Source organism: Macrobrachium rosenbergii, chromosome 18 (assembly GCF_040412425.1).
Source record: "Macrobrachium rosenbergii isolate ZJJX-2024 chromosome 18, ASM4041242v1, whole genome shotgun sequence".
NCBI classification, from domain to species: domain Eukaryota; kingdom Metazoa; phylum Arthropoda; class Malacostraca; order Decapoda; family Palaemonidae; genus Macrobrachium; species Macrobrachium rosenbergii.
In genome coordinates this window covers 24,858,236-24,866,733 of record NC_089758.1, presented here as the reverse complement: position 1 = coordinate 24,866,733, position 8,498 = coordinate 24,858,236, and the positions used below count along the sequence as shown (strand labels likewise).

The 8,498-nt window shown below is 35.7% G+C and overlaps 1 protein-coding gene across 1 annotated transcript in view; it reads right to left on the bottom strand.

The window, feature by feature from the left end:
- The window catches only part of LOC136848215 (neuroligin-4, X-linked-like), a 158,785-nt gene extending 154,997 nt beyond the window's left edge, over nucleotides 1-3,788 (bottom strand). The window contains exon 1 of the mRNA XM_067120549.1: nucleotides 3,659-3,788. The gene's annotated coding sequence lies outside the window, so the exon portion shown is untranslated. The remainder of the gene's footprint in view (nucleotides 1-3,658) is intronic.
- Nucleotides 3,789-8,498: the final 4,710 nt, after the last annotated feature.

The window sequence follows — 8,498 nt, the reverse complement described above, 5'->3', positions numbered from 1 at the left end:
TACAGACTCGACCACATTTCCTCCGAATTCTGGCGGAAAGAAATAAAAAAAAAAATAAGGGAAAAATAAAAACACTTCCTTGATTCCATTGGGCGAGTTGTCGAGTGAAATTGCCCGAGCGCAGAAGAACCACGAAGAATTCGAGAGAGAGAGAGAGAGAGAGAGAGAGAGAGAGAGAGAGAGAGAGAGAGAGGGGTGGGGTGTTGTTGGTTCCTTAGGAATAGTGGATTAAGTGGAAGAAAAACGTTGTTGGGGTAAAAATTGGGAAAAACATTTTCTCGATGCATTGTCTGGGAAGTCAGGAGGAGAAAATGGAAACTGGAGTGATAATGGCACTCGAAACAAAAGGGTAAATGTTGGAAGAGATAGAACGCAGAATAAAAAAAAAAAAAAAGAGAGAATAAACAGACACGGCCGTTAATTCTTTCTTTGTTGTTACCTGTCAGATATGTGTTTCACTATCTTATTTACATTTTGTCGAGTTTTAAAATAACTTTTGTGTCACCAGTCTTATATGTGTTCCATTATGTTATTCCCCGTAGGGAGGTAGTGCCGTCAGTGCTCCTCGTGCGGTGCACTGTAGACATTACTGAAGGTTCTTTGCAGCACCACTTCGGCTCCTAGCTGCAACCTCTTTCGTTCCTTTTATTGTACCTCCTTCATGTTCTCTTTCCTCCATCTTACTTTCCAGCCTCTCCTAACAATTGATTCATAGTGCAACTGCTTTGAGGTTTCCCTCCTGTTACACCTTTCAAACCTTATTTACTGTCAATTTCCGTTTCAGCACTGAATGACCTCATAGGTCCCAGTGCCTGGCCTTTGGCCAAAATCCTATATTCCATTCCATTTCATTATGTTATTTACTTTCTGTTTTGTTCCTTTATCTTATTTAAATTTCGCTGCATTTAATTGTCTTTCTTTAGGGCTCCTATATGCTATGCGAGTTTCGTTGCATTTTAGAATAACTTTTGTACAGAAGCAATTGATTGCTTTTCTTTAGTGCCATCAAACAATTGCGAACGTTCCTATATCTTATATACATTTAGTTGCATTTTTTTTAGAATAACTTTTGCACTGAAAGACACCTCCATTACTTTTCGAACGACGAAGTCAAATTCACTTCCAGAGGGACCAAAAGTATTTAGGGGAAAGTCGAGTCGAAGCCTTTTTTTTTTGCTGACTGCTGTCGAACTTTTTTTTTTACAACTTTTCTATGACAGCGTCTCAGGGATTCCCTACGGTTATAAAACCTCCCTGTTATGAGTCCGAAAGGTGACGTTCTGTTAAGAGGCCATAAAAAAGTATTGTTATTCTTCGCGTGGCTTTATTAACCCTGAGCGACATAAAAAAAAAAAAACTTCTTTTATACTGTGTTTTCTTGGACGTGTGAAAGAGAAAAATTGTTCCCGAGAGGTTTTTTTTTTTTTTTGATGTAATTCATAGAGAGGTAAAGACCAAAGTTATTTCTCTCTTCAAACTGACAGCTGGGAAAGAATTTTTTTCGGGTGTCAAAGATCTTTTCTTTTAATGATAATTAGAAACAGATATGGAACTCCAATAGAGAAATGCAGGATATGAGACAAAACCCTCTAAAGTTCCTGGTTAACTTTACAAAAAAAAAAAAAAAAAAAAGGTATTTTATTCATCTCGAACACAAGAGAAAGGTTTCGCTTTTACTGAAGAAGTAACATATGTACATATGAATATTCATAAAAACCTAGATTTTTGTTTGTTTGTTTTCGCAAAATTATTTGAATTAAAAGACAGAAACCCATGATAAAAAAAAAAGGAAGTAACAGACATACATACTCGTATGCATACGTTCATCAAGACTTATTTTTCTATTTCCTCAAAATGATAAAAAAAAAAACAGAAATTCACTATAGAAAAAACAGTAGCCAAACATTCGCTCTGACAGCAGAATGAAGACAACACCAGCTAAACGCATCATTCCACTTGGAGAAATCTTTTCGCCAGGGCAAAGCGCTAGAGACTTAGGTTAATGGAATACATCGACGACTTGTCAGTTCTTGTAAATTTCTCGAGAAGAAGAAGAAGAAGAAGAAGAAGAAGAAGAAGAAGAAGAAGAAGAAGAAGAAGAAGAAGAAGAAGAAGAAGAAGAAGACGAAAGACAGTAGGAAATTATCTTGCTTATTTTTGCTAGACGAGAAGGGTTGGGCCGCTGCTGGCGGTTTCCACGAAATGTGGTGACTCGTTATATTATGAAAATGTGGAAAATAGGACAGAAAGAAAGATTATGGCGGTTTATATATAATAAAAGGACTTGTCAACAAAGATTATGGCAATTCATTAAGGAAAAAATAACGATTATGACCTTTCGTATAAGGAAAATAAGTCGAGTATTTGTGACTATCTTATCAGTATTCCATCCGTGTACTTAATTCATCAAGATATTACGATAAGAGTTTGACCTCCACTCTTAACGTAATATCATGAATTAAGAATTCAGATGAAATATTGATAAGATAGTCAGCAACGCTCGAGTTATTTTCCTAATACAAAATGTTATAATCGCTATTTTTTACCCTTACGAATTACCGAATTATCATAATCTTTGTTGGCAAGTTCTTTATTATATATAAACCGCCATAATCTTTATTTTGACTTATTTTTCCTCTTTTCATAATATAATTGATCACAATATTCCATTAGAATTACTAAACAAATGTAATGAGGGCGAAATTGATAGTCAATTAAAATGGGCTGGAAAAATTTTTTTTCCAGCGATATCCCCATTAAAATCTCATCCACCAAATCTTCCGGGTATATTAACATCAAATTAGAGAAATAAATGTACCGCTGACTAATGAGTTTTCCCTTCTGTATACTATGAAAAATATTTATTTTCTCAAAGAGGTTTATTCCACCAGAGGTTTATTTTCTCGAACAGGTTTGTTTTACCGGAAAGGTTTAGTGTACCTGGAATGTTACTCTGTATATAAGCAATCTTTTAAACAAAAGGGTTTATTTTATCTGGAATTCTTGTCATATAAAGTATGTCTTAACAAAAGGTTTATTTTAACGTTAAGGTTTATTTTCCCGGAAATGCTTATGTTCAGTCACCTCTGCTTCATTCCACTTTTTGGCAAGAAAAGAGCCAACAGTTTCATTTATAGGGCCACTAATTATTTTCTAATCCTTTATGCTGTTAAGTTATTTCATTCCTTGAATTTTATCTTGATTTTTATTCGGCCTCGGAACGTTAATATCACGCTGTCACTTATTTTCCCCTTTTGTTTTTGAGGCATTTTTGTGATCGTTAGAATTCTGTTGTTGGTACATTGAATAGCTGGTTCCAAACACATGTAACCCAGTGCCCAAATACCCGACGCCGTAGGGTGGGTACTTTGTCTTTGATGCTTCAGTTGGAACTAATACTATTCTCCTTGCATTTTAGAACATTTTTATCAGTCTGTTAATGTATTAATTCATTATTTTTCAATAAGTGAAATCTCCTGTTTCTGCACTTCCCCTTACCTCCTATTAGTTCTTCCTAATGAACACCATATTTTTTGGAAGCTTGAATTTCAAGTCAATGGCCCCTTTGTTTCATCCTCTGAACACTTAAAATAATACCGGTGATGAGATGGACTGGGTGAGCTAAACAAAAACAAATAAATAAATAAAATAAACTTACCTCCCGGTTATCCTGGCTTCATTTAACATCCACCTCTCTTCATTCATTCCTTCCTTCCTTGAGGCGGGGTCAAATCCCATCATTTTTCTCACTCCCTTCTTTAGTCGTTTCCCTCAATCACGGCTTTCTAAGGACTCAGGGTTCCACTTTTCTTTGCCAACTGGAATATGAAGAATAAAATTGATGGAAAATTAAGAAAAAAAAATCAATAAAATTCAGTGTTGTTATTATTATTATTATTATTATTATTATTATTATTATTATTATTATTATTATTATTATTATTATCATGAAAATGTTTATTTTTTCAAAGAGGTTTATTCCTAATACAGTTCCAATGTCTAAGTGGATTCTAAGCTTTAATAATAATAATAATAATAATAATAATAATAATAATAATAATAATAATAATAATTTATTATTATTATTATTATTATTATCATTATTATTATTATTATTATTATTATTATTATTATTATTATTAAAGCTTAGAATCCACTTAGACATTGGAATCGTTACGTTTCTGTGCGATTCATTGACTCCCACCATTCCAATATTGGCCTAATTGTGAATCGGAAGAGAGCTTACATGTCATAACTTTAATTCCTTTTTTCCTCCATAGTTAACATCTGCAAACGATAAAGTTAGTGGCGGCGCAGTGCCTTCGTTATCAGATCATAAGACATAAAATGAGTGAGTTGTAAAGTAACAAAAGGTAAGGCAAATGTAATCGATAAATTTTCAGAAGGTAAGCTTTCTTTATTCTCGTGTACCTTATGGAAATTTTCCTGTCATTTACAAACTGAATAAACGTAAGGAACGTATATTAAATTTGTGATTCATGTTGTTCCCCTGTAATTAGTGGTATGGTTTACCAAATAACATACCTGTTGGAAAGAAAAAGTCGTGGCTATAATATTTAGTATTCGTCTGTTTAATTCAAAGTTTCTTTCTTCTAATCTTCGGGTAGAACAAAATAGGGAGTAATTCATTGCATGAAAAGTTGCCAGTCCCTCTTAACCAGTAAGTCAGAATTTACGCCTTATTTCAAATCATGATAGATTTAAGCAAACATAGTTATATGATGCACGGCTGTATGTAATGATATTTTGATTTGGACTTCTCACGTTACATGAATAAAGAATAGGCACAAATCACTTTACTTGATCCCTTCAACGGTATATAAATAAATTCTTATGCCTGTGTAAAAAAAAAAAAAAAAAACACCTCGAGCAGCTGACCCGAATACGAATCGTAAACTTTCACCAACAGGTAATCTTTAAAAAAAAAGGAAAGGAAACCCCAAATCTGTCCATTTTACTACTGAAAAGCGCCGAGCCAGGAAAACGTCTGCCGCTCAGAAAATGCAGAAACAAAGATCGTTCCTCCTTCGTCGTTTTCCCGCCGCTTCCTCCGGGGATATATACGCGAACTGACAAGTCGTCGATAGACTCCATTACCTAAAGTGTCTGGAGCTTTACCTTTGCGAAAGGAGTCGTTCAAGTGTAATATCGCGCGTTGGTCGAAGCATCGGTCTAACATTCTGCATTGACGTCCGCGCATGCGTGTTTGCGTGTGTCTGCGCAGTAAGTCCGCCTGTCTTTCTTTTCATGATCATCCGTTTTTTGCTCGGGAGCAAAGGCCAGCGGGAATGGTCGCTTAACGCCCAATGTTAGGCCAAGCCCGAAGGCAGATGAAGAGGGAGAAAGAAAGCTGAAAAGTGAAAGCTATGAAAATAAGTAAAAAATGCACCGAAGCTTCTTGCGCGCAATCGAGTTATCTGTACGGCCGCTACTGCGTATAATCAAGGCCACCGAAAATAGATCTATCTTTCGGTGGTCTCGGTATAATGCTGTATGAGCCGCGGTCCACGAATTTTTAACCACGGCCCGGTGGTGGCCTGTCCTATATAGTTGGCAGAAGCACGAGTACGACTAACTTTAACCTTACATAAAATAAAAACTACTGAGGCTAGAGGGCTGCAATTTGGTATGCTTGATGACTGGAGGGTGGATGATCAACATACCAATTTGCAGCCCTCTAGCCTCAGTAGTTTTTAAGATCTGAGGGCGGACAGAAAAAGTGCGGACAGAATAAAGTGCCGAACGATAGACAAAGCCGGCACAATAATTTCCTTTAACAGAAAACTTAAAGTGAAAGATGCCTGCGTAACTCATGTGTTTGTTTTGTTTGTTAGCACCACATCAAATGCAAATCCTACTTAGTCATGTTTATAAAAGTTTGTATGTTCCGTATTTAACGACGAACGACATAGTTGTATCTTATCCAGGCAGGTAGACAATTTTCTCCTTGGTGCAAATATTTAGTCGAGCATGAGATTCGTGAAACTGTGAAAACGTATGCTGTAACTATTATCAACTTGTTTTTCGATAGACAATATACATATTAGAATCTTTAACAGAAAAGTAATGAAATTTCATGACTGTGGAGACCATTAACGTAGAAAAAGCCCTCTGCATTGTTAGGTGAACTTGTACGGAGGTTTCTTAAAAAATATGACTTCTGGTAACAATTCCTAGAACCATTAATTAGTTAGGTATTTCTTGCCATAGCGATTTAAAAACATCTGAATTAAGATTTACTTAAACTTTTCGTTATTTATGATAATAATATTCAGGCCTGAACTAACAGAACTGTAAAGGCATTTTTAACTATTTTATTAAGATCTAGTCTGTATTTTATACATGTATATTAGTTTTTTGTTATAATATCTATACAACTCTTTACTCTTATCTCGTCGTATAATTAGAATACTCTAACAGATGTAATGATGCGTCCACACTACATTAAAACATGTCTTAAACACATGCCAGCAACTTATCATAAACACATCACAAACATATCGAATACAAGTCAGCGACATAGTGGTAATCCCAAATAATGCTTCATACGATTATCCAGCATTTGCCAAAGATTCATTATCCGACTACACTCACTGAATTGTTGCCAGTCTGTTAGGGATGTGTATGCAAGAAGTTGCGGAAGCGTTTATGACATGTTGTAGATTCACCCTACGCGTAATATAGTGCTCAATTTATCTACAAGGCCTTGTAAGCAAGTACATGCGTGCCTCTGTGGTAAAGGCTTCTTCTACCACCATTTACTAAAGCAAAACTTCCCGGAAGAAGCCTTTCATGGCTAATGGTTAAAAAGGGGAGGAAAAACAAAAACAGGTAAAAATGAAACAACGTGGCCCTTTACTTTGATGATTCTCTGAAGAGTTTGTCGGCGAACTACACAAAAGCTCCCGAAACCCTTTTGACGCCAATCATCGGCAAAGCCTTATGTTCTCGGCGTTTCTGAGTTCCGGTCTGGTCGTCGTTCTGAGATTGTTAGGGATTCGAGTTTTCCTTCGATTTTTTCCCTTTGTCGATCTGTGCATTTGGGAGTTTTCCACTTACAGTTTGATAAAATGGTAATTCTAAAGCGGGACGACTGTTAAGGATTCTAGTTTTCCTCCTGTATGTTTTATAACGGAGGTCCTTTGTGGATCTTTGCATTCACGAGTTATCCACTTATATGCTTGTAAAATGATATTGCTAAAATGAGACGACTGTTAAGAATTAGAGTTTTCCCTTTAACATTTTTTTTACTATGGCCCTTTGTGGATCTTCAAATTCGGGAGTTTTCCATATTTACAAATTGGTAAAACGATATTGCTAAAATCGGACGACTGTCAAGAACTCAAGTTTTCCTCTTATATATCTTTTAACTGAGGTCCTTTGTGGATCTTCGCATTTACGAGTTTTCCACTTATGAATTATATAATAAGTGGTATTGCTAAACTGAGACTTTTGTTAAGAATTCTAGTTTTCCTCCTGTTTATTTTTCGACTGAGGTCCTTTGTGAATCTCTGCACTTGGGAGTTTTCCGTACTTACAAAGTGGTGAAATGATATTGCTAAACTGACGATTACTAGGACTTCGAGTCTTCTTTTGGTGTGTATACTGGGGGACTTATGGAATTTGGTATTTATCAGTTTTCCATAATTATGAATTGATGCAAATGTGACATTATACCGCTGGAAAGGGGAGAGTTCGTAGAGTTCGAATTTTCAGCTGGTATCTATACTATGGATCTGGGATTTTTCCATGATTATAAAATGTTAGAATGATGTTGTTGAAAACAGAAAACAGCAGTAAGAATGTTTCAGATCTTAATGGATTTTCCATTTTTATTTTCTTCAGTTTTTTCTATCAATATATATATATTTTCCATAATAATAATAATAATAATAATAATAATAATAATAATAATAATAATAATAATAATAATAATAATATTATTATTATTATTATTATTATTATTATTATTATTATTATTATTATTATTATTTCGAATATGAATTCTCTAAATTATTTTAAATTATAAATGAATTATCTCAAAATCACGTTTATTCTTGGAAGTCCAGAGGCCACTTTATATCAAGAGAGAGAGAGAGAGAGAGAGAGAGAGAGAGAGAGAGTCCTGGTGCAAGCTAATGAGCCACGTTTGGTTAAGAACACGAAATTAGTCTTGGAGGAGGGAGAGCCATCATTATCCCTCCCTCCCTCCTCCCCTCCCCTCCCCACCCCCTGGACATCAGCATCACGTGGGCGTAACGGCCGTTTGCTTTGATGAAAGACAGCGGCACGTGATGGCAATTCCGGTAATGCCACTTAGCCTATGACTTGCCGGCAATTCATAACGCTAATTACTCGGCGTAATTGCAGCCGTGTTTGCTTCTTGTAATCCTCCAAGAACACAGTCTCGGCTCCTTCTCGGCTCGGGCTAAAATCACAAAGTCACTCACTCACGTTTTCTCTACAGCTGAGTCCTT